The 27,163-nt window shown below is 41.3% G+C and overlaps 2 protein-coding genes across 5 annotated transcripts in view; one reads left to right on the plus strand and one right to left on the minus strand.

Annotated features, from left to right (window-relative positions):
* The window catches only part of ascc2 (activating signal cointegrator 1 complex subunit 2), a 55,979-nt gene extending 48,511 nt beyond the window's left edge, over positions 1–7,468 (minus strand). For both annotated transcript variants that reach the window (XM_033043162.1, XM_033043161.1), the window contains exon 1: positions 7,325–7,468. The gene's annotated coding sequence lies outside the window, so the exon portion shown is untranslated. The remainder of the gene's footprint in view (positions 1–7,324) is intronic.
* Positions 7,469–7,526: 58 nt separating this feature from the next.
* mtmr3 (myotubularin related protein 3) overlaps positions 7,527–27,163 on the plus strand; it is a 99,047-nt gene continuing 79,410 nt past the window's right edge. For 2 of the 3 annotated variants that reach the window (XM_033043167.1, XM_033043168.1), the window contains exon 1: positions 7,607–7,840. The gene's annotated coding sequence lies outside the window, so the exon portion shown is untranslated. Of the gene's footprint in view, positions 7,841–27,163 lie in introns of all 3 variants that reach the window. The other variant, XM_033043169.1, reaches the window with a different exon arrangement.

A 27,163-nucleotide genomic window follows, 5' to 3' on the forward strand; every position in this document is an offset into this window, starting at 1 on the left:
ATTGAACTGATATTGGTCTGCTATTTCTTTGTCTCCATTTGCGATTGCAAGAATCCTAAATTTGTCTTCACTAATCTTTTTTCCTCTTTACATTGATGTAAAAACAACCGTTTTTTTGTATTCTCTGCAAGTTTATACTCATTCTCTATCTTCCCATAACTAATCAATCCCTCTACCCTCCTCAGGTTTGCTACTTTTTAAAATATATCTCAATGGAACTAATGCTTCTTAAACCTTCTTGAAATTTCTTCTTAAATCCACCCCAAGTTTTATTTTTGTACCAGACACCAATGAATTGCTTTAATTCATTAATGTGCTCTTGAAATGTTTCCCATTGGCTATCCACTATCAACCCTTTAAGTAATGTTTCACAATCTGGCACAGACGATTCACAGCTCTTATTTTTGATTTCCTTTATTTAGATTCTGACTCTCAACTCAAAATTAACATTCAATTTTAACGCTCAAAAAACAAACAACTGGAGGAATATCAGGCATCACCTGTGAAGGAAAATGGCCAGGCTATGATTCGGATCGAGACCCTTAATCTGAACTGAGTAGACGGAAGATAAACTATTACTGCAATTTTTGGGCTACCAATGTTAGATTCTATTCATTTGTCCCGTTCCGCCCATCAGTTGATTGCTTTTACCACATTAATCGCCCGAAGATCTATTTTATTTAAACCCTCCGACCACACTCCACTGGTACTCTGAAACGATATCATGTTTAAATTTAGAAAAAATCAGGAGTGACATTGTTGAACCCTTGGTTAGATTTGATAAGACTTGGGGAAAATTTATTCAACACTTTCACACAACATAAATTGCTCCGTCTCCAACCGTTATAAAAATTATTTTACCTCTATATGATGGAACGGGCTTGACGACAAACAAACTTAAATTGTTGAAATTCTCAGAGATTCTATTTTGCTTTTTTTTTCTCTTTAGTTTAGGGGGGTTTTGTTTCTTCCTTTTTTCCTTTTTTTTCTTTTTATCTTTGTGTTTTTTTCTACATATATGTTTTCTTTTAAATATTTAACAATATTTACATAGAGACCGGGGAGGTCTATATTCAATGTGTATTTTGACACTGGACTCATATTATGTTATACCTGATATTAACGTAATCCTGATCCCTATGTATCAATATCATTGTTATGTTTATCATTATTCTTTTTGATTTGCTATTTTTTTGGGGGAAAAAACTAATAAAAATATTTTAACAGAAAGGAAGATAAACATAAGAAAGAGGTGAGAAGGCAGTGCAAGAGCTGGAAAAAAAGGTTAATTCTTGGGAGCGGGCATTGACTGGTGGATGGATTCAGATGAAAAGAGTCACAGAGCCGAGGAAATGATTGGAGGAGGTAACAAGGAGCTGCAGTTGATGGAATCTGATGGGGAAGGAGGTGGGGTATTGGTCCAAATAAGGGACGTGGGATAGGCTGACAGGAACAGTCGGGAGAAGAGGATCTGATAAAAGAATGGGCAAATGGAGTGGGAGGGGAAAGTGGTTGAATGAGAAGGGGTGGGTGTTTGTTGTTACATGGAAATCTGGGTAGAAGGGGGGAGAGAATGACTGAGGGGAGTAAGTTACCTGAAATGACAGAATTCTTTGCTCTTGCCATCAGGTTGCAGACTACCCAGCTAGGTTTACATACAACCCACACTAAGATATTCTGACCTTTGAGGTCTTAGCTTCACCAATAGATTCCACATGAAAGATCTCAGAGCCAATATTTTTGCTCACGGTGGAATTGATTCCCTCATGTTGGCTGGAGTGAGCAACATGGGCCGAAGGACCTGTTTCGACACTGTATAACCCTATGACTATGATTCTAAGTACTTTCTGTGGCACATCTATAGAAGTTTGTAAGAGTCATTGGCGACATGCCAAATTTCTTCAGTCTTTTGCGTAAGTTGAGGCGTTGGTGTGCCTTCTTGGCTATCGCTTAAATGTGGTTGGCCTTCGATAGATCGTTGGTAATATTTATGCAACGGAACTTAAAGCTCTGAACCATTTCCACATCGGCACCATTGATGCTGACTGGGGCATGTGCTCCATCATGTTTCCTGAAATCGATAACTAGCTCCCATGTCTTGCTGACATTAAGGGAGAAGTTGTCGTCCTGACATTATGCTACTAAGTTTTCTATCTCCTTCCTGTACTCCATCTTGTCATTGTTCGTGATCCGACCCACCAAAGAGAGGACATCTGCAAACATAGAAATTAGGTGCAGGAGTAGGCCATTCAGCCCTTCGAGCCTGCACCGCCATTCAATATGATCATGGCTGATCATCCAACTCAGTATCCCGTACCTGCCTTCTCTCCATACCCTCTGATCCCTTTAGCCACAAGGGCCACATCTAACTCCCTCTTAAATATAGCCAATGAACTGGCCTCATGTGGATATAGTTAGAGCCAAATTTGGCCGCACGGTCATAAGTGTATAGGGAGTATAGTGAAGGACTAAGAACACATCCTTGCCAGGCACTGTTTTTAAAATTTTATTGTCATCTATCTAGAGATTGTAGTCTGTAGTTGAGAAAATCGAGGATCCAGTGGAAAAAGTGGTGCTGACTCCTTGCTCCAGGAATATGGTGATGCGTTTGAATGGGATTATGGTGTTAAAGGCAGATCTATAGTTGATAAATAGGAGTCTGGTGTATGAGTCCTTGTTGCTGAAGTGTTCCATAGATGAGTTTAGGGCCAGCCAGATGGCATTTGGTGTGGACCTGTTGCGACAGTGGGCAATCTGATTAGAGAGGAGATTAACGCAATGGAAAGGAAGGACATTAGTTTGGAGGATGTGGAATCAGTATGGGTACAGCTGCGAAACACTAAGGGGCAGAAAATGCTGGTGGGTGTTGTGTACAGGCCACCTAACAGTAGTAGTGAAGTTGGAGATGGTATCAAACAGGAAATTAGAAATGCGTGCGACAAAGGCAAAACCGTTATAATGGGTGACTTCAATCTGCATATAGATTGGGTGAATCAAATTGGCAGGGGTGATGAGGAAGAGGATTTCTTGGAATGTATGCGGGATAGTTATCTAAATCAACATGTAGAGGAACCAACGAGAGAGCAGGCTATTTTAGACTGGGTATTGAGTAATGAGGAAGGGTTAGTTAGCAGTCTTGTTGTACGTGCCCCCTTGGGCAAGAGTGACCATAATATGGTTGAGTTCTTCATTAGGATGGAGAGTGACATTGTTAATTCAGAAACAATGGTTCTGAACTTAAAGAAAGGTAACTTTGAGGGTATGAGACGTGAATTGGCCAAGATTGACTGGCAATTAATTCTAAAACTGTTGACGGTGGATATGCAATGGAAGACATTTAAAGACTGCATGGATGAACTACAAAAATTGTTCATCCCAGTTTGGCAAAAGAATAAATCAGGGAAGGTAGTACATCCGTGGATAACAAGGGAAATCAGGGATAGTATCAAAGCGAAGGATGATGCATACAAATTAGCCAGAAAAAGCAGCATACCGGAGGCCTGGGAGAAATTCAGAGACCAGCAGAGGAGGACAAAGGGCTTAATTAGGAAAGGAAAAATAGATTATGAAAGAAAACTGGCAGGGAACATAAAAACTGACTGCAAAAGTTTTTATAGATATGTGATAAGAAAGAGATTAGTTAAAACAAATGTAGGTCCCTTGCAGTCAGAAACAGGTGAGTTGATCATGGTGAACAAGGATATGGCGGAGCAATTGAATAACTACTTTGGTTCCGTCTTCACTAAGGAAGACATAAATAATCTGCCGGAAATAGTAGGGGACCGCGGGTCAAAGGAGTTGGAGGAATTGAGTGAAATCCAGGTTAGCCGGGAAGTGGTGTTGGGTAAATTGAATGGATTAAAGGCCGATAAATCCCCAGGACCAGATAGGCTGCATCCCAGAGTACTTAAGGAAGTAGCTCCAGAAATAGTGGATGCATTAGTAATAATCTTTCAAAACTCTTTAGATTCTGGAGTAGTTCCTGAGGATTGGCGGGTAGCAAACGTAACCCTACTTTTTAAGAAGGGAGGGAGAGAGAAAACAGGGAATTACAGACCAGTTAGTCTAACATCGGTAGTGGGGAAGCTACTAGAGTCAGTTATTAAAGATGGGATAGCAGCACATTTGGAAAGTGGTGAAATCATTGGACAAAGTCAGCATGGATTTACAAAAGGTAAATCATGTCTGACGAATCTTATAGAATTTTTCGAGGATGTAACTAGTAGCGTGGATAGGGGAGAACCAGTGGATGTGGTGTATCTGGACTTCCAGAAGGCTTTTGACAAGGTCCCACATAAGAGATTAGTATACAAACTTAAAGCACATGGCATTGGGGGTTCAGTATTGATGTGGATAGAGAACTGGCTGGCAAACAGGAAGCAAAGAGTAGGAGTAAACGGGTCCTTTTCACAATGGCAGGCAGTGACTAGTGGGGTACCGCAAGGCTCAGTGCTGGGACCCCAGCTATTTACAATATATATTAATGATCTGGATGAGGGAATTGAAGGCAATATCTCCAAGTTTGCGGATGACACCTAAGCTGGGGGGCAGTGTTAGCTGTGAGGAGGATGCTAGGAGACTGCAAGGTGACTTGGATAGGCTGGGTGAGTGGGCAAATGTTTGGCAGATGCAGTATAATGTGGATAAATGTGAGGTTATCCATTTTGGTGGCAAAAACAGGAAAGCAGACTATTATCTAAATGGTGGCCGACTAGGAAAAGGGGAGATGCAGCGAGACCTGGGTGTCATGGTACACCAGTCATTGAAAGTAGGCATGCAGGTGCAGCAGGCAGTGAAGAAGGCGAATGGTATGTTAGCTTTCATAGCAAAAGGATTTGAGTATAGGAGCAGGGACGGTTCTACTGCAGTTGTACAGGGTCTTGGTGAGACCACACCTGGAGTATTGCGTACAGTTTTGGTCTCCAAATCTGAGGAAGGACATTATTGCCATAGAGGGAGTGCAGAGAAGGTTCACCAGACTGATTCCTGGGATGTCAGGACTGTCTTATGAAGAAAGACTGGATAGACTTGGTTTATACTCTCTAGAATTTAGGAGATTGAGAGGGGATCTTATAGAAACTTATAAAATTCTTGGGTTGGACAGGCTAGATGCAGGAAGATTGCTCCCGATGTTGGGGAAGTCCAGGACAAGGGGTCACAGCTTAAGGATAAGGGGGAAATCCTTTAAAACCGAGATGAGAAGAACTTTTTTCACACAGAGAGTGGTGAATCTCTGGAACTCTCTGCCACAGAGGGTAGTCGAGGCCAGTTCATTGGCTATATTTAAGAGGGAGTTAGATGTGGCCCTTGTGGCTAAGGGGATCAGAGGGTATGGAGAGAAGGCAGGTACGGGATACTGAGTTGGATGATCAGCCATGATCATATTGAATGGCGGTGCAGGCTCGAAGGGCCGAATGGCCTACTCCTGCACCTAATTTCTATGTTTCTATGTTTCTATGAGTTTAGGGCCAGCCAGATGGCATTTGGTGTGGACCTGTTGCGACAGTGGGCAATCTGCCGTGGATCAAGGGTGTCTGGAAGGCTGGAATTAATGTGTGCCATCAACAGTCTCTCAAAACACTTCATGATTGTGGCTGTCAGAGCCACATGATAATAGTCAATAAGGCACGCTCTCTTGCTTTTTGACATTGGGATGATAGTGGTCTTTTTAAAGCAGGTGGGGATCTCAGAATGGAGGAATAAGGTTAAAGATGTCTGAATATTCTGCCGGCTGATCTGCAGAGGTCCGGAGGAGTGACATTATTGAGGTGCACAAGATCATGAGGGGCAGGGATAAAGTGAACACGCACAGTCTTTTTCCCAGGTAGAGGATTCTAAACCACAGGACATACAGGGGAGAGATTGAACAGAGATTTAAAATTGAGCCATTTTTTTCACAACTTTAAAGTTGAGGATATTTTATTCTGCATCTGGTATGCTCCATCTTTCACAACTTTAAAGTTCATCAAATAAATCTTTAAACACTGTAATACATCAGCATGCTGACAATTCCAAAAGTCCACAAGTAGACCCACAAATTTCACTGTTTTCAAGCAATCATAATAGACACTGATCAAAGGGCAGGAGGAGGCATAAAAGTATAATATGCTTGCACCATTTGACATAGTCAGTCATTGCAAAATCTTGCCTTGAACTTTGTATTACAAAGGCTATGAACCAATTCACTCCAGGGTCTGAAGAAGGGTCCTGACCTGAAACGTCATCATCTTTTTTCTCCAGAAATGTTGCCTGACCTGCGGAGTTACTTCTACACTTTATGACTATCCTTGGTATAAACCAGCATCTGTAGTTCCTTTCGACACATTTTGTCCAACTTCTTTATCCACTGGTTACCAAACGTCAGGGACCCGAAACGTCACCCATTCCTTCTCTCCTGAGATGCTGCCTGTCCCACTGAGTGACTCCAGCATTTTGTGTCTCCTTCAACCTCAAACATTAAGTCTGTTTCTCTTCCCCTTGAAGTTCTTTAGCCGAGTACACACTGTCATCACTCAGTATTTATTTCAAATTCCCAACATCGGCAGCAACTTGAACAGAAAATCAAACTAGTGGGGGAACACAGCTGGGCAGATAACACCTGTGGAGGGAAATAGACAATGTTTTGGATCGGGATTCTTCTTCAAGGCTCGGTTTGCTATTTTTGCTCAATATTCCAGCATCTGCAGTGTCATGTATTCCCATCCTCAGCAACTTGTAAACGTCTAGTACCATCAAGCACCCTCAAAGAGCTAAATCAGCGGATAATACAATAACTCCTATTTCATTGTTCTGTTTCGGCACATATAACAATAAAACATTTTTGATTCTTGAAAGACAACTATGACGTTAAAAATCCGATTTGGACTGAATGCATTATCCTGTCCATGTCACGCGGCAGTAAATAAAAACGTTGCTGTAAATTTGCTTTAACAAAGAATCGGAAATTGTATGTTACAATTCATAAAATTATATAGTGAGAATCAAAGATTGACACAAAATGCTGGAGTTAACTGAACGGGACAGGCAGCATCTCTGGAGAGAATGAATAGGTGACGTTTCGGGTCGAGACTGAGAGTCAGGGGAGAGGGAGACTAGAGATACGGAAAGGTAAGGCATGACAACCACAGATCAAAGCAGATGCTGATCAAGGAAATGCAGAATGATTCATTGGGATAAAGGGAAAGCAAGGGTAACTTGAAGTTAAATAAATCAATAGAAAGACATAAAATGCTGGAGTAACTCAGCGGGACAGGCAGCATCCCTGGAGAGAAGAAAGGGGTGACGTTTCGGATCGAGAAGTTTCTTCAGAAATCAATATTCATACCGCTGCGTTGTAAGCTGCACCAAGCGGGAATCAAACCCTGACGACTTTGATGGAAGCACTCAAATGTCCGGGTGCTGTCACCAGGCCTCTCGCCTCTCACTGCTCAACAAGCGCTGCCGGTTCAAAGGGCGTTGCCAAGGAGCTGACGTGGCCGCGGCCCTCATTTGAAAACAAATCGCCGCCCTCAGCTGCTGCCGCCGCCGCGCACCACGTGGTTCCCCCGCACCACGTGGTCCACCCGCGAGCGCGGCCGCTGGGTGACGGCCTCTTCGTGACGTCGACGCTGTGGTTGACGTTCCCCTCCCCTCCCGCCGCCATGTTCTGAGCAGCTATCCCACCGCCGCGGACAGAAAAATAATAACAAATCATAATGATCATTCTTCGGTGAGAGGAGAAACAAAACCCAGCCAGCACGGGTCATCGAAGAGTTTGCTTTCGCGTGTCCCCGGACAGAAAATCACCTTTATATTTTGTTTGTGTTGGGGGAAGGAAGCCGGTAGCTGTTCTGTCACTCAGGTTAGTTTACAAGTTGTTTGCTTTTAGGGTGTCCGCCCTCCATCTTGACAGCGTTCAGGGATGAAGCGCCGAATACATGCCGCCAGGGCTGTGTTTTCCTTTTATTTTGTGAAGCCTGGTGATTACATTTTGTTTTTGTCTGGCGACATTCGTGCCATATTGTAGAGTCAGCCCCCGAATAGTGTTTAGCGATGCGTGATGGTCTGGACAGAGGCTTTTAAGTGAATTGGAGCAGTCGCAGTTTATTGAATGAGCAGCCAGTCCTGAGCTCACTTTCCCTGGGATCAGTTGCGTGAGGGGTTTGGTGCAGCTCAGCTGATGTCGCTGCAGTTCGCTGCTGTCCAACGTGGCTGGGTTTGTCTTTAACTCATCGTTGGTGTTTAGCACGGAATATCTTGGATACTCTTCGTCTATTTTCCCGGTTTGACGATGAAATATCAATTCGCCATTATATAGGTGGAGACATTGAAACATTTTCTAGTAAACGTTGCAGTTGATGTTTTTTTCCCTAATCGTGTAAATTGGAAATTCAGTGAAGTAAATATCGCAGGTACACAAAATTGCTGGGGAAACTCAGCGGGTGCAGCAGCATCTATGGAGCGAAGGAAATAGGCGACGTTTCGGGCCGAAACCCTTCTTCAGAGTAAATATCGCAAACAGGTTAAATGAAATCCATGCTTTAAGTACCACTTTTATAGATATCTGCGGCTCTATTTTATATTCTGCAAGGCATACAAAGGTATATACAAGTCATTTTATCTCTGATAACAAATCTTTAAGCCACGTACCATGTCTAATATCTGTATGATTTCTAGATACCGTTATTACTTCAGTAGAGCTGTCACATAGTATATTCCGCTTTTAGAAGTAAAAACTATCGTATTATTTTCAGGCAAAACATGAATCGTGTCAGCTGATGCTTTCTAACATCAGCTGCTCTCTTGTGTGTTTCAAACCAAGTTTATTTCCATCACCTAATGTGACATGTCATGACAAAACTGTCTGTAAAGCCCAAATGAGAGAGGTGAATATTAATTGAAATAAAGAAGAAAAACTCCCTTTGTCCAAGATGCCACGATACATGATTTTTGGATACTACTTGAATACGTTTCCTTTCGTGGTTTATATCATATAAATCCCCAGGAGAGCTTTGCTGCCTACCTTTCAACACACTGGAGTTTGTTTATTGTGCCTTTTGTCATATTAGAGAAACAGCAATCCATGGCTGAGTATTACTAAGTAAGCACTTTGAAATTATCACCTTTTAGTTGGAGAATTACCTGAAAATTAGATGGGAATATTTACTCAAAGAATGAATACATTGTCTTTGAATCAACACGTGACTTTGTTGCCTCTTTTGAGTCAGAAATCAGAATCAAGGTATAGTAACTTCAAAACTGTAGGTAAAGCCATTCTAGGTAACACAAACTTAGATTTGGGGACAATTCCTGGATGTGATAGATGAATTGATATTTTCCAGAGGGAAAACAAGTACACAAATCTGGGTGAATATTATATTTTCTAAATCTACATCTTAGGGTGCTAACTAATTTATTAAAAAAAGACTCTCTAATAACGGAATTGCTGGTGATGTACCACAGTGGTATTTGTGGTATATTAAAACAAATATTTTTTGAGTACTAAGCTCTGGAAATGTTTGGAACTGCACTTGACTCAAAGTGGCATAATTGAAACTAAGGATATTTTCATTTTAAGGTAGATAATTTTAACTTTTGATACTTGATAGTATTATTCTTATCATTCTTAATATCATTTCTAAGGTTAGATCCATGCAATTATTCTTAATAATTTTCTCATAGTCATTTTTGTTTAGCCAATGTAAACTGACTGCAAAATTAGCTCTAACTGCCTATGTTGCAACCTGAAAAGATTGAGAATTTGTACATAGAAATTAATTTAGTTGGTTTGGAGAACTAACGTTTTTCCAAAACTATGCCCAAGGTAATTAGTGCTATAGTTTCTCTGTGTAACCATTGAAATCAAACTATGTTTTCCAAAATCAATTTCATGCTGTTCTTTGCACTAGAGGAGTAGTGGTTGTTGAGTTTGTTGGTATCTATGGAGGAATATGATTAATTATGTTGGATATAATTCATCCTATTAATCTTGCAGTTTGTTTCAGCATCTCTCGCTTTATTTTGCAACTAAATCTTTGTCATGAAGCGTCAGACGATATATACCTTCGTATATATTTTTGGTTTAAAAAAGCTTAAGTTATGTTCCATCTGTTAGCTATCTAAAATCATGTGCAAAGTTCATGAATTGGAGTGGAACTAGGTGTAATGATAGTGATGAAACATGGGCCTACTGTGCATCTGCAGAAGTAAGAATCATTAAAGACAGAATGTCTTTAATCTTCTAAGGAAGTAGAAGGTGTTGTTGTGCTTTCCTGGCCACAGCTTCAATGTGGTTAAGGACAAATGTTGGCAATATTTAGCCTGAGAAATTTAAAGCACTTCACCATCTCTACTTTGGCGACATTGATTCTGACTGGGGAGGTCCACTACCTGGCTTCCTGCAATCAATAACTAGCTCCTTTATCTTGCTGACATTGAGGGAGAGATTGTTGTCTTGACACCCTGTCCCTAAACTCTCCATCTGCTTCCTGTACTCCACCCATCATTATTTGAGATCTGGCTCATTACATTGGTGCCATCTGTAAACTTATAAATGTGGTTAGAGTAGATTTTGGCTGCACAGTCATAAGCGCATTATGTTCCAGGAGTTTGGAGATGAGTTTTATTGGGTTTCTGGTGTTGACGGCATAGCTATAGTCAATAACTAGAAGTATGGCGCAGCTGTCCTCATTATCTAAGTGTTACAGTGATGAGGGTAGGGCCAGGGAGATGGCGAGTGCCATCTAGATGGAGCTTCACTGAAAATATCCCAGGCCCATGTCTGCACAGATGGAGGCTGTGAGTGCACTAGTTGGCCTTTATCAAATGCTGCACGAAGCTGGCGCAAAGATAACAATACAGTAAGTCACAATATGCTATATTCATTTTGTTTTAAATGATGGCCTTGATTCAGTAAGATCAGAAACTATTGAAAAAAGGAAGCTCAGCCTGTATTTGTCTACCAAATACACAAAAATTAAAATATGCAGGGTTTGCTGCTCATATGTAAACTGTGACTACATTAGCACTCATGGATGAGTTCTATGCATGCTTCGATAGGAAGAACACTGATGTGCTTTCTCGGGCCCTCACAGCCACTGATGGTATTGCAATCTCCGTCACCAAGTCCGACGTCAGAAGACCCTTCAGGAATGTGAAACCTCGGAAAGTGTCTAGACCTGATGGTTTACCTGATTGAATTTTCAAAGCGTTCAAGAACCAACTGGCTGGAGTTTTTGTGGACATCTTCAACCTCTCATTTCTGAGGTTCCCACCTGCTTTAAAAGGCCATCAATAATACTGATGTCCTAGAAGAGTGAGGTGAGATGCTTCAATGACTACCGGATCAGTGGCACTAATGTCCATGGTGATGCAGTGCTTTGAGGTTGGTTATGATGCATATCAACTATCTCAGCAAGAACCTGGGTCCACTACAAGTTGCCTACCGTCACAATAGATCATTGGGGGATGCGATCCCGCTGGATCGCCACTCTGCACTGGATGCTTGGACAATAAAAACACTGTCAGGCTGGTGTTCATGGACTACTGCTCGGCGTTCAACACCATCATACCCTCCAAATTTATTATCAAGCTCTGAGAAATGATCCTCTGCTCAACCATTTGCACTTGGATCCCCAACTTCTTTATCAACAAAATCGGTACAAATTGGCAACGACACTTCCTCCTCCTCCTATCTAACCATAAGCACGGGTATTAAAAGGCTGTGTGCTCAGTCCCCTGCTCTACTCTATACCCTTGACTGTGTAGCAGGACACAGTTCCAACTTTGCTGACAACACCACCTTTGTTGGCGAGGTTCATATGACAATGAGTCAGACTATAGGGGGGAGATTGATCATCTGATTGAATGGCGCCAGAACAGCTAAACTTGCTCTCAAAGTCAGTAAAACTATGGATCTGATTGTTGAATTTAGAAAAGAAAGGCTGATCCACAAACCTGTCCTCTTCAATGGGACGGTGGTGGAGAGAATAAACCATTTCAAGTTTTGGGGCATGCGTATCTCTGAAGATCTGTCCTGGACCCAGCATATTGATGAAATTATAAAAGAAAGCCCAACAATAGTTCTACTTCCTTAGAAGATTGAGGTGATTCTGTATGTTGACATGCTCCCTTGAACTTTTACAGGTGTATGGTAGTGTACATGTTGACTGGTTGCATCATGGCCTGGTTTGGCAACTCAAACGCCCAGGAACGAAGGGGATTACAAAAGTGGTGAACATTGCCCGATACATCACGTGTATTGACTTCCAACCATCAAAGGGATCTATACAAGGCATTGTCTCAAAAAGGCAGACAGCATCATCAAGGTCCCACATCACTCTGGCCATGCTCTCATTTCACTCCTGCCATCTGGAAGAAGGCATAGTAGTTCTGAAAACTGTAACATTCAGTTTCAGGATCAGCTTCTTCCCAACAACCATCAGGCTTTGAACACAATTAACCCCAACTAAACTACAAACTCGTGTAGGAAGGAACTGCAGATGCTGGTTTAAACTGGAGATAGACACAAAATGCTGGAGTAACTCTGGGTGCTGCCTGTCCCGCAAAGTTACTCCAGCATTTTGTGTCAAAACTACAAACTACCTTTGTTGTACTGGGGACTTTGGGTTTTGTTTTTTGCACTATATTGGGGGTTTTTTATTGATGAACATCTTTTTTTTGTTTGTCTATTATATTATCTGTTGACTCCTGTGTTTACAAATCTGTTGTGCTGCTGCAAATAAAAAAAAATAGTGTTCCATTTCAGTACCTATGACAATAGAAACATTCTTGACTATTGTGCCATTTAATACAGGAAATATCCCAAGACAAAATAAGCTTTGATAAAATCATTCCAAAGACAAGGATATCAAAAGAGAGAGAGATGGAAGTAGAATTCCAAAGCTTTCAATATGTAGAAGGCGGCAATTTGCTGACGGCAAGAGGATAGTGAATTTGCTAGTAAAAAGGGCAACACTGTAAGAGAACTATTGACTAAAGAGGTTGGTTGGACAGCGAGGGATAAGGCCACCAAAGCATTCAAGTTTGCCAATTTTAAAACTCAAGACACTTCAATTGTCAGAACTCAATGAAGATCAAGATTGTTTATCTAGCAGGTTGCAGGATTATACTGATGGTTTAACTAACTAATACCGCACGTAGCTCACCAATGCAGTGAGGAGTTTTACAGAACTGAGCTTGCCAATTTTGATCTCAATTAGCAGCAATGTATGCACAAAACAATTTGGAATATTGTGTAGAAATATCTACCTGATACTGAAAATACACTTACACGTGCAAAGGATCAGACAAGGACAGGTTCCCACATGGTTACAACTTGCATTTACAGTTGAAGCTCATCAAGGGGCAAAGTCTAAGGGGCAAACGACCATTATTCTGTTTATTCTCGAAAAAAATGGAGTGACTAAAAGTTATCAAGATAAATAAAGATGCACATATTTTCTTCATTACAAAAGAGTAAATGTACAGATCTTAATGGTAAATGTATTACATTATCTGCTTGCCCCTGTAAATGGAATAATATCCACAAATAATGAGTGTGCATCGTCAAAAACCAAGTCCCAAACTTGTAGATGGATTCTGAATGCCAAACCTTGGCAGAAACATTCCAAATCTGTCAAATTACTCACAGATTCTACACTTGGCATAGTCGGGTGCATGGTTTACTAGCCATCAAAACCAACGGGTCCTTTTGGAATTCTCATGCAGTATAACATGGATGCCTTGTTGTCACTCGGGAAACAGGGCTTGATTTGCCCGACTAAGAAATTACAGAGAGTTGTGGATATAACAGTCCAACTCACAAACTAGCCAACCCGCCCCTGGCCCAATCAACCCCAACTACACCACATTGCTTCAGGAGAACACTCAACATAATCAAGGGCCATTTTAATTTGGTCATTCCCTCCTTCCCTTCCCAGCAAGCAGACGATACAAAAGCTTCAAAGCATGTACAACCAGATTCAGGAATATTCCGGATGTGTAGGAAAAAATTGCAGATGCTGGTTTAAATCGAAGGTAGACACAAAATGCGGGAGTAACTCAGCGGGGACAGGCAGCATCTCTGGAGAGAAAGAATGGGTGACGTTTCGGGTCTGAAGAAGGGTCTCGACCTGAAAGTCACCCATTCCTTCCCACCAGAGTTGCTGCCTGTCCCGCTGAGTTACTCCAGCATTTTGTGTCTACCTTCAGGAATGCTCAGTCCACCTTGGCCTACGTGATCTTCCGGTTGCCAAACATTTTAACTCGTCTTCATATTCCCATACTGACCTTTCTGTCATGGGTCTCCTCCACTATCAGAGTAAGGCCACACGCAGATTGGGGGAACAGCACCTCATATTTCACTTGGGCAGTTTACAACCCAGTATGGTAATTTTTCTAATTTCAAATAACTCTTGCATTCCCTCCCCTCTCATCTCTTCCTTCCTCCCCCCCCCCCCCCCCCCCCCCTCATCCTACTAGTTACACTGTTTGCATCCTTAGATCTCTCCTGTTAGCACATCTTTCCCAGCCAACAATGGGTCATTATGGACTCCACCCTTCGTGAGGCCATCCGTTGCCGGCCCTGATTTGTTCTGGCCTTTTCTCGACTCCAGTCTTGCCCCCGGCCTCCTCCTCTATCTTTCAGTATGAAGAAAGGTTCCGATCCGAAACGTTACCTATTCCTTTTCTCCAGAGATGCTGTCTGACCCGCTGAGTTATTCCAGCATTTTGTGCCTTTCTTCAGGAACAGCTTCTTCCCCATTCTTAACAGACTACTAACCAATCCTCTCGTGCTAGTGTGTAGTTCCAATCTTCCAACCTACCTCATTGTGGAGCTTTATTTTTTTTTAACTGCACTTTCTCTGTAAATGCAATGCTATATTGCTAAAATACTAGATTCTGCACTTTGGTATTTTACTGTTTGCACTGCCTATTGTTCTTGTGTATTGTACTCGTGTATAGTACGATTGGACAGGATACCACACAAACAAAACTTCACTGTATCTCGATATATGTGACAACAATAAACAAATACCAATTTGTGCTTGGTTAACTATTATAATTTTCTCTGAGATCAGTTAGTTTAGTGCAGCCTAAGACTGGACTCAAGGAAGGGGAAGAAATTGACTTTGGGTTTCTGCTCCCAGTTATTTTCTGGTGGGTGCTCTAAAAATCTTTGTGTGAACTCTGATTGGGAGCATTAAAATTTAATGATAGTGTTTTTCTTAATTAATTAGCTTGCTGAGACTGATTGTTGAGCCTTGTAAATTTATGAAGCGTAAATGGCTGGAATGTTGGCTCGGAAGAGCCCATGTGAGTGCAGTATTATACAATGACAACTTTGTTTTTTAGCCTGTTTTTGTTATTTATTTGGAATGAATAGAATCCTTGATTGTGTGAGAAAATAGCTGTCAATTAATGGAAAATAATGAAGTCAAATTAGCAGTGACACCCAGGGTAATGTCAGCAGGCAATAGAATGAAGTCCATTGTGTAGTTGTATGGAGGATTAGTGAATGTCCATTCACCTTTAATTTTGAACTCCAGCTCAATTGTGCCTTTTTTTCCCCTTATGTCAATCAGGAGCTATAAAATATAGAAATATAAATTGGTAGATCCGATCCAATTTTATGAGATGCAGATCCTCAGCATCAAACTATTCCAACATTTTGTCACAGTTGAGAAACCAATCTCAGGTCAATTTTTTTTAAAAATTGTTGTAACAGCTGGAAAATTTACATTTGTAAAACAACTTAATACTATTAATTTGAGGTTGACATTAGATTATATTTTGGAACAAAGTCTAAAATGTAATTGGTTAATCTTGCCTTTCATCTGTTATGTTCAGCACAGCTTTTTTGTCATATTGAGGAAAAATGCTCTTGTGAGAAATAATTCCGATTATTTGGTTCTTGTGGCTTATTGGGTCATTGCTGCTCAGCTGATGCTTGTTACTGATTCTGTTTTTAATGTTTTTGAATCCTTCTCAAGCATGGTCACTTATGCAAATTGGATGTACATTGATGAAGTGTTTATTTATATATATAATGGGTGTATCATTAGATAAAACACTTAGTTCTGACAGGATACTTTTCACTTTTCTCCTACTGGTAGTGTTACCACAATTGTCAAATCTAAACCAAAGATGGAGGAATGTGGGATATGGAACTATGACTTATTGCTTTCATTTGTTGCCTGTTGTTAGATTATTTTCTTTTAATACCAAACTTTTTATACTTAAAACATAGTGAAAACAAATAGATTCATATCATGTGTAGGGAGGAACTTTAGGTGCTGGTTTAAACTGAAGACAAACACAAAAATCTGGAGTAACTCAATGGCAGGCAGCATCTCTGGAGCGAAGGAATAGGTGACATTTCAGGTCGAGTCACTTCTTCAGACTGAGAGTCAGGGAAAAGGGGAACGAGATATAAAAACGCTATTTAGGACAAATGAATGGAAGATATGCAGAAAGCAACAATAATCCAGTAAATGTGAAGACCATAGTGGTCCATGGTTGGCTGTGGGAGAGGTGATAATGTGTTAATACAGACAGTAGAACTCAACAGGACAACAGTAAAACTGGTACAATGACAAGGGTGGGGGAGCGACAAAGAAGGAGGGGATGCAAGGGTTACTTGAAGTTAGAGAAATCAATATTCATACTGCTATATGGGAAGAGTCCACACCTGGAACAGCAGATATATTAGATGAGGATGGAGGAGGTGCAAGTGAACCTCTGCGTCGTCCGAAAGGACTGACGCACTTGTATATCGGTGAGACCAAGCACAGACTTGGCAATTGTTTCGCTGAACACCTTCGCTCAGTCCGCCTCGGCCTACAAGGTTGCCGAACATTTTAACTCCCATTCCCATACTGACCTCTCAGAGAATGTAAATGGAGGAACAGCACCTCATATTTTGCTTGGGCAGCTTACAGCCCAATGGTATGAAAATTGATTTCTCTAACTTCAAGTAACTCTTGCATCCTCTTTCTCTTCATTCCTTCCCCACCCTAGTCATCATATTAGTTTTACTGTCGTTCTGTTGAGTTCCACTGTCTTAATTTGTTATCACCTATCTCTTCCCCCCCCCCCCCCCCCCCCAGTCAGCAATGGACCATTGTGGGCTCCACATATCCATGATTACCTATGCTTTCTACATATATTCCATTAATTTGTTCAAAGTACCATGTATCTCTCAATCCCCTTTCCCTGGACTCCCGGTCTGAAAAAGAGTCTCGACACGAAATGTCACCTGTTCCTTTTCTCTAGTGGTGCCTGACCTGCTGAGTTACTCCAACTTTTTGTGTCTGACTTAGATTTGTATCTTCTTGAAATAGATGCTGGAGGCCCATTTATATTGTAAAGTATTCCCAATAGACATGTGATTGTATGGCTGCATTTGTTACCATATCCATTGATGCTCTGAGAAAATGTTTATGGCCTTTATTTTAAAAAGCTCCCATTCAATTTATGACATTGCCACAGTAATATTTGAGATATCAATGGGCCAATACTCAGGACAATGAATGAATAGAGATACAGGTTCAGGCTGATATTTTTTGGAGGATATTGTCCTCCAACGGCATTCCTCTTGCCCTCATTGAGGGAAATTTCAGTGTAGATAGGTTCTGCTGTGAATCTTCTGGCCAGTATGTAACTACAGCCAATGTAAATTCACCCTAGCAAATATTAGCCTATAAACAGTGTGGCACATGCTAGAAAAGCATTTATGAATTTTGCGTGCGAGCATTTTCACTATTTTAGTGAACAGTACCGCCACATTGGCACTAATCAAACAGATAGGCACCTCTAGCTAATATGGGCTTGAGCTTTTTGAGTGTTATCGGGAGCAATCAGTAAATTCTCTAGCCCATTCTTGATTTGATCTTTGTAGTTCTTGAATTTGTCACCTTATGGCTATAGATCATTGGAAAGGAGGCTGAGATTTAATACTGGCATCATGAATTCCAGGCAATATTACTTAGTTTACAGCCTATGTCCAGCCTGTGTAACAAGTTTTGAGCCTGTCATGATATTGAACTCTTTTTTCTGTCTGGGCCTTTTGCTCTGGCAAGTTCTCACCTGCTGGTGACAAACCCTTCTCCTGCCTTCAACATTCTTCCTTGTGGACTTCCCCTACCGGCCTTTACTCTCTCTGAAGTTTTTTATTTCTAACTGCGTGTATGACATCAACTGTCATGACTTCTCCACTCCCCTTACCCACTCCTATCTCAACCCTTCTGAACACGCAGCCTTTCTGCTCATGCAGCAACAGTTCCAACATTGTTTACAAACCCATCGACAAGGAACATGCTATTGCGGTCTGGCTGGCTGACCTATACCGTGTTGATGCCAGGCACCAACCTCCTCACACCAAACCCTTCACCGTGACCCCACAGACAAATGCCAGGCCTTCATCACCCTGAGAGCTACAGATTTCATCACCCCTGGCGATCTCCCTTCCACACACTCCAACATTATATTTCCCCAGGAATGAGAGATTCGGGTATTGACACTTGAAGCATATCAGCTACTGATGGATCAATAAAAAATTAGGAGTGATCAAGGAAACAGAATTGGAGGAATATATGAATCTAGGGTGGCAGAGAGGCGTAGCAGTGGCGTAGCTGCCTTATAGTGCCAGAGATCCGGGTTCGATCCTGACTATGGGTGTTGTCTCTACGGAGTTTGTATGTTGTTCTGTAGGATACTGAGTTGGATGATCAGCCATGATCATATTGAATGGCGGTGCAGGCTCGAAGGGCAGAATGGCCTACTCCTGCACCTATTTTCTATGTTCCTGTGACCGTGTGGGTATTGTCCTCCAACGGCATTCCTCTTGCCTCCAGGTGCTCCCGTTTTCTTGCAAATTCCAAAGAAGAGCAGGGCAATTGGCCTAGTGTGTAGGATAGAACTAGTGTACGGGTGATGGCTGGTCGGTGAGGACTCGGTGGGCTAAAGGACTTGTTTCCACACTGTATCTCTAAATTAAAAAACTATGGGCGAATTTAGGGAGTTAGGGAAATATCCTTGATTTTAACTAATGTGGAGGAATTTGAAAATAGGACTGAAATTTTGAGGCTTTGCTTAACCAGAATGTCAGTGTCAGAGAGGGATAATGAGAATACATTTGAGAGGAAACAAGAATGATTAACAGTATTAATTGATATGGCACAAGAAAGGGTTGCATGGTTCAAAGTGAAATGGCATTGAGGGAGAAGGGGTGAATCTGATGTGGTGCGCTTCAGGACAACGTGAGAGATAGGAGAGAAACTAGGCCTGTGAGAAATCTTAGAGGAAGTTTGATCTCAGATCGGGTTGAAATAATGGAATCGGGGCTAAATACATGAATCGGGGCTAATACATTAATGTAATAGGTACAAAGAAAGATTTAAGTTATGATGGCCATGTTACAACCAAAGAGTCAAGAGTGTTATAGTCGTATGTCCCAGATAGAACAATGACATTCTTACTTGCAGCAGCACAACAGAATATGTAAACATAGTACACTGTAAACAATGTAATAAACGAGAGGGAAAACAAAGTTGATAATATATATATATATTTTTGTTTTCCCTCTCGTTTATTACATTGTTTACAGTGTACTATGTATATATGCACACAACGTACACACAAAAAGCAAACAACAAAAAGCAATCATCCACCATGATAATGACAAGGGATAAAGAGGAGAAAAAGGTGGGATAAAGTTTAAATGGGTATGGTGGGATTGATGTGGTACATAGAGAACCATACTGCTCAAAGTTGTAATGAACTTTGAGCTGTGATAAACGAAGGAGAATCTGTTTGGAAGGGTGCTGATGTTTCTATAGGAAATGTTCTAGAGAATATGGGATGGATAAAATGAACTGAAATTCTGGACACCATCATATAATAGAATCAGAAAAAAAACTTTTAGTTGAAGAGAACTAGGGACAAAACTGTGTCTCATCTCAAACTAGGGACATCTTATCCCTTTGTTTATTCCTTGGAGTGCAGGAGGATGAGGTGTACAAGATTATAAGAGGAATAGATCAGGTAAATGCACAGTCTTTTGCCAAGAGTAGGAGAAACAAGAACAGGGGGACAGAGATTTAAGGTGAGGGGTGGGTATATGGAAGAGCTGCCGGCGGAAGTAGTTGAGGCAGGCACTATCATATTGTGTAAGAGACATTTGGACAGGTACATAGATTAGATAGATTTAGAGGGTTATGGGCTGAGCACGGGCAGATGGGACCAGTGTAGATGGGGCATGTTGGTCGGTGTGGGCAAGTTGGGCCGAAGAGACTGTATGACTATAATTGGCTGAAAAGATCAAGCTGGTAAATTGGTCACAATCACAGTTCAAATCTGAAAGAGTTCAAGCTGATCAGATTTATCACGAAAGTTAAGCAATTCAGGTGTAACAAGGCCTAGCCGTTGAATCCTCGAGCTGTAGTTTAATACAGGTGAAGAAGTGTGGATGCCAAATTAGGGGGAAAAAAACTAGTCTTCTGTAATGATTATTATATTGTAGAGTGAGTTGAGTGTGTACAATATTGTCTGATGGCAGAAGAATTGAGTACAAGCAGTAGGCTGTTGTTTAAATGGTGACTTTGCAGCGTCATTTGTTTGTGTGATAATCGCACATAATTCCTCACTTAACTGATCACAGTCCGCTTCAGCCTACATGATCTCCCGGTTGCCAAACACTTTAAATTCCCTTTCCATTCCCACATTAACATTTCTGTCTTGGCCTCCTCCATTGTCAGAGTGAGGTCAAACACAAATTGGAGGAACAACACCTCATATTTTGCTTGGGCAGCTTACAACCCAGCGGTATGAATATTGATTTCTATAACTTCAAGTAACCCTTGCATTCCCCCCCCCCCCCTCTCTCTGTTCCTCCCCCACCCTAGTCGTCATACTACTTTCACTGTCGTCCTGTTAGCTATTTGTTTTTGTGAGTCAAGCAATTTGTAGTTATTATTTGTAGTAACTCTTGTCAATCTGTTGACAGTTTAGCAGTACCAAAAGTTTGGTCCATGGATTAAATATTGAATATGAATATCACTTTGCATCACGACAAGAAGTGCATCAGCCAGCATTGTCAATGACCTGTTGCCAGTCAAGGGCATTCCAACAGACAGTACAGGAGCTCCCTGGGTTGCAAAAGCATGACTTATGAAAATCCAACTTTAAGCAAATTCCCCCAGGCATTATTAAAGCTTTTTCAAGCTATTAATAATAAAATATTTCATGGGATTTATTAGTGACTGCATACAGTGTGCATTCCATTGGTTTAATTATGTGTGGTATTAGGGGGATTATTCAATGAAATAAATAATTATTCCAAGTGTACGGAGAGTGATACGGTGTGTGTAGCTGAAGAAAACAGACATTTCTGCCTTGCGGAAATGTTGGCTCAGAAACGGAAGCAGACCTGTGGACAGTTCTCGGGTAGAACTCTTGCGTAACAATAATTTCAGAGCATTTTTAAATTGAATAATAATGTTTATGGTATTCACAGATGACCAGATACAGTACTCATTCCATTGGGTTAATTATATGTAGTGTGATTATTCAATGAAATAAAAAATATATAGCTAGTGTAAGTAGAGTGATACAATAAAGATAGCTATAGAAAACTGACATTATTGACTGACGGAGAAGTCAGTTTTGTGGCAATTCTTGGGAATGAAACCATTATGTAACCCAGGGACTACCTGTAGTTTTTTTTTGAAAAGTCATATCATAGCTATATTCAAATTCCAATTCAAACCAAATTGTTTTTTTGTAGATGTGAACACAATTGAAGTAGTGCCTCTTAATGCTCTCCTTTTCTCATATCCACCTACACTGATCCACAAATTTCACTACCAGTTGGAGTTGTATAGACAAAGGACACAATTGCTGTATTGTGTGGAATTATCAAGGTGTGATGACTGAGATCTCCTCTGTTACTTGAAGAAAGAAAATCAGAGTTCACAACCTTTTTGCCTTCTAGGGCCAACTGCAGAATTGAATATTAACAGTAAAGACATGGCAGGCTAGAGAGCATCTTTTTTTCTCATATATTTGCATTCTGCGATCTGGGCATTGTTGGTAAGGCCAACAGTTGTGAGCCATCTCTTAATTTCCTTTGGACTTGTGAGTTGTTAAAGACCTTCTGTTGAAGGTGCATGCAAAGTGTTGTTGGGAGGGAATTCCAGGACAGGTGACAGTGTACCTGCAAAAAAACTTTTTTTTGGCAGATTTGGGGTTTTGGAATGTGCATTGGAATCATTTAGGTGAGTAACTGCAGTATATTTTGTAGGTGGTACATACTGCAGCTGTTGTGCGCCATTGGAGGACGCTATAAATGTTAATGATGGCCAATCAAATGGGTTGCAATAACTTAGATGTTGATGAACATCTTCAGTTTTCAGAGCCGCTCTAATTTACATAGATCAATGTGTCCGACTAGAGGGCAGGCCATCCTAGACTGGATATTGTGTAATGAGAAAGGATTAGTTATGATCTTGTTGTGCTAGGCCCCTTGAGCAACAGTGACCATAATATGGTGGAATTCTGCATTAGGATGGAGAGTGACACGGTTAATTCAGACAATGGTCCTGAACTTGAATAAAGGAAACTTTGAAGGTGTGAGACAGGAATTGACTAGGATAGACTGGCAAATTATACTGAAAGGGTTGACAGTGGAGATGCAACTCCAGAAATTGTTCATCCTTGTCTGGCAAAAGAATAAAACTGGGAACCCGGCTCAACCGTGGCTGATGATAGTTTCATAAATGCCGAGGAAGAGGCATATAAATTGGCTAGAAGAAGCGGCAAACCAGAGGACTGGGAGAAATTTAGAACTCAACAGAGGAGTACAAAAGGGTTAATTAAGGGGGAAGGGGGGGGGGGGGGGGAAAGCTAGCGGCAAATATAAAAACTGACTGTAAAAGATTCTATAGGTATGTAAAAAGGAAAACATTGGTGAAGACGATTGTAGGTCCCTTACAGTCAGAGACAGATGAGTTAAAATGGGAAACAAGGAAATGGCAGAACAGTTAAATGAGTACTTTGGTTCTGTCTTCACTAAGGAAGACACAAACAATCTCCCAGAAATACTAGGGGACTGAGGATCTAGTGGGAGGGAGGAACTGAAGGGAATCCACATTAGTCAGAATTTGGTGTTAGGTAAACTGTTGAGACTGAAGGCAGATACTGTAAATCCCCCAGGGCCTGATGGTCTGCATCCCAGAGTACTCAAGGAGGTGGCCCTAGAAATCATAGATGCATTGGTGATCATTTTCCAATGTTCTCTTGACTCTGGATCAGTTCCTGTGGACTGGAGGGTTGCCAATATAACTTCACTTTTTAAGAAATGAGGGAGAGAGAAAACGGGGAATTATAGACCAGTTAGCCATACATCGATAATGGAGAAGATGCTGGATTTGATTATTAAAGATTTTATAGCAGCATATTTGGTCAGCAGTGATGGGATCGGTCAAAGTCAGCATGGATTTATGAAGGGGAAATCATGCTTGACTAATTTTTTGGAATTTTTTGAGGATGTAACAAGTAGAATGGATAAGGGAGAGCCAGTGGTTGTGGTGTATCTGGAATTTCAAAAAGCCTTTGACAAGGTCCCACACAATAGATTAGTGTGCAAAATTAGAGCACGGTATTGGGGGTGGGATATTAACATGGATAGAAAACTGGTTGGCAGACAGGAAGCCAAGAGTAGGAATTAACGGGTAATTTTCAGAATTACATGCAGTGACTAGTGGGGTGCTGCAAGGCTCGGTGCTGGGACCCCAGTTGTTTACAATATAAATATTAACGATTTAGCCAAGGGAATTAAATGTAACATCTCTAAGTTTGTGGATGACACAAAACTGGGTGGCAGTATGAGCTGCAAGGAGGATACTATGAGGTTGCAGGGTGACTTGGATAGGTTGGGTGAGTGGACAGAAGCATGGCAGATGCAGTATAATGTGGATAATACTGAGGTTATCCAATTTGTTGGCAAGAACAGAAAGGCAGATTATTATCTGAATGGTGTCTGATTAGGAGAAGGGGAGGTGCAACGAGACCTGGGTGTGCTTGTACATCAGTCACTGAAAGTAGGCATGCAGGTACAGCAGGTAGTGAAGAAAGCCAATTGGCCTTCATTGTGAGAGGATTTGAGTTTAGGAGCAAGGAGGTCCTACTGCGGTTGTGCAGGGCCCTGGTAAGACCGCACCTGGAGTAATGTGTGCAATTTTGGTCTCCTAATTTGAGGAAGGACATTATTGCTATTGAGGGAGTGCAGCGTAGGTTCGGCAGGTTAATTCCCGGAATGGCGGGATTGACAAATGATGAAGGAATGGGTCGACTGGACTTGTATTCGCTGGAATTTAGAAGGATGAGAGGGGATCTACAGATCGACTACAGCTCAGCGTTTAATACCATCATCCCCTCCAAGCTGGTTGCCAAGCTCATGGATCTGGGCCTCTGCGCATCTCTCTGCAATTGGATCACAGTCTGTTCATATTGGTGGAAATGTATCATCCTCGATAACAATCAGCACGGGAGCACCTCAAGGCTGTGTGCTCAGCCCCCTGCTGTACTCACTCCATACTCATGACTGTGTAGCCGGACATAGTGCGAACTACATCATCAAGTTTGCCGATGACACCACTGTTGTGAGACGAATCACTGATGGTGATGAGTCAGAGTATAGAAGTGAGATTGACCGATTGACCAAATGGTGCCAGCACAACAACCTGGCTCTCAACACCAGCAAAACCAAGGAACTGATTGTGGACTTTGGAAGGGGTAGGATAGGGACCCACAATCCCGTTTCTATCAACGGGATGATGGTGAAAAGGGTCAAGATCTTCAAATTCCTGGGTGTGCATATTTCCGAAGATCTTCTCTGGTCCCAGCACACTGATGCAATTGTAAAGAAGGTACATCAGCGCTTCTACTTCCTGAGAAGATTATGGAGAGTTGGTATGTCATGGAGGACTCTCTCGAACTTCTACAGGTGCGCAGTAGAGAGCACACTGATTGCCTGCATCGTGGCTTGGTTCGGCAACTTGAACGTCCAGGAGCAGAAAATAATGCAGAAAGTTGTGACCACTGCCCCGTCCATCATCGGCTTTGACCTCCCCACCATCGAAAGGATCTATCGCAGTCGCTGCCTCAAAGGCAGCCAACATCATCAAAGACCTACACCATTCTGGCCACACACTCATCTCTCCGTTGCCATCGGGAACATCCAGGTTCAAGAACAGCTTCTTCCCCACAGCCATCAGACTTCTTGATCTTATAGAAACATATAAAATTCTTAGAGGATTGGACAGGGTAGATGCAGGAAAAATGTTCCCGATGTTTGGGGGGGGGGGGGTCCAGAGCCAGGGGTCACAGCTTAAGAATAAGGGGTAGGCCATTTAGAACTGCAATGAGGAAAAACATTTTCAGCCAGAGTTGTGAATCTGTGGAATTCTCTGCCACAGAAGGCAGTGGAGGCCAATACACTGGATGTTTTCAAGAGAGAGAAATCAAGGGATATGGGGGGGAAAAGCCGGAATGGGGTACTGTTGTTGGATGATCAGCCATGATCATATTGAATGGTGGTGCTGACTCGAAGGGCCGAATGGCCTACACCTGCACCTATTTTCTATGTTTCTATGAATCCAATTAATATGCAGATCACCCATATTAATTACAGTTCCCTTCCTACATGTCTACGATAATTTCCCATAAATGTTTTGTCCATTAGTAAGACACTTTGGGATCCAAAAAACAATTCCTGCCTGAATTCCTGAATTCAAAATCATCTATTCCCGCTATTTCTTATTTTCAACCAAACTATATTGATTTGATTTGCTGCTCCTCCATCATTGCATACCGTCACAATGATACTCTCCTTGATTAACAACACCACCTCACCATCACTTGAGCTCTTACCCCTCTCCCTTTAATTAGTTTAAAGTACTGTTTAAAGACACTAGTTATGTGATTCGCCAGGACACAAGTCCCAGCACAATTTAAATGCAGCCCTCCCATAAGGGCAGGCTTCTCTTTCCCCTTTAAAGATACAGGTACCCAATGAATCGGATCCCATTTCTCCCACACCAATCTTTAACCATGCATTTACTTGTCTAATCTTATTTACAATGCCAATTCATACTCTGCACATGCAATAATCTCAGTCTTTGCTGCAGAGAACAATATCCATTTGTCTACTATACTATCCTCTCTGACTCGTAATTCTTTTCTTCTCAACCCCACACTTGAATGGCCTCTGTGCTATAGATTGTTTCCATACACCTTGCAGTTCCATTTAAATATGGAGCAAGAACATTGTACCTGTTGGACAAGGGTAAGGACTGAGGCTCCTTTGGGAGCTATTCCCTTTGCGTACCTCTTTTGCAGTCACACCTTGCTGTCCATGACCACAATCGAATTCACGATAATTAATCTGCCTCCAACAATATTATGTCCACGTGACTTTCTGTTGTCTTTCATTGACTGAAGCTCAGATTCCTGCCCATCTAGTCTGAACCAAAGTTCATCCACAAGCAGGCACTTGCTGCAAATATGATCACTGAACAATGGAAGCCGTTTGCATATGTTGCAACCACCATGCTTCATTTACCCAGTTCTATCTGTTCTATGTATTTAATTAGTTTGGATTTCATTATTTTGGGCATATAGCACTTTGCTGTTCTTTTATCCTTTACATTTTTTTTTTAGCCAGTCTCAAGAGGCTGGAAAGAAATACCCACTAATCATCAATTTGTGTTTGGCCAATATTGATGATATCTGTAATAAAATACTCCTATTACCATACAGAAATAAAAAAATGAACAAATATTTGCAGATTAAAATAAATTATATAATAATGTAACAAGTAATTACAAAATACAAGTAAACATTATAAATATTCTGGTTGTGCATACATCCTGCTGCCCACATTGGAAGAGTAATTTATTTACATCTAAATAGAGATCAGTTCCAAAACAAGAATGTCACATAAATTACTTAAACTGGATACCTGTGTTGTTACAGCTACCTTGAAGGAAAATATGTCCCAAATTCTAAGATTGTCACAAATTAGAATGAGATTGAAATACAGTTGAGAGAAAAATCCACAAAAGGCTTCTACCAGAGGGCTCTAAATCTAATGTCAGTTTTAAGATATTTTCAAAATTGACTGTTA

Source organism: Amblyraja radiata, chromosome 25 (assembly GCF_010909765.2).
Source record: "Amblyraja radiata isolate CabotCenter1 chromosome 25, sAmbRad1.1.pri, whole genome shotgun sequence".
NCBI classification, from domain to species: Eukaryota; Metazoa; Chordata; class Chondrichthyes; order Rajiformes; family Rajidae; genus Amblyraja; species Amblyraja radiata.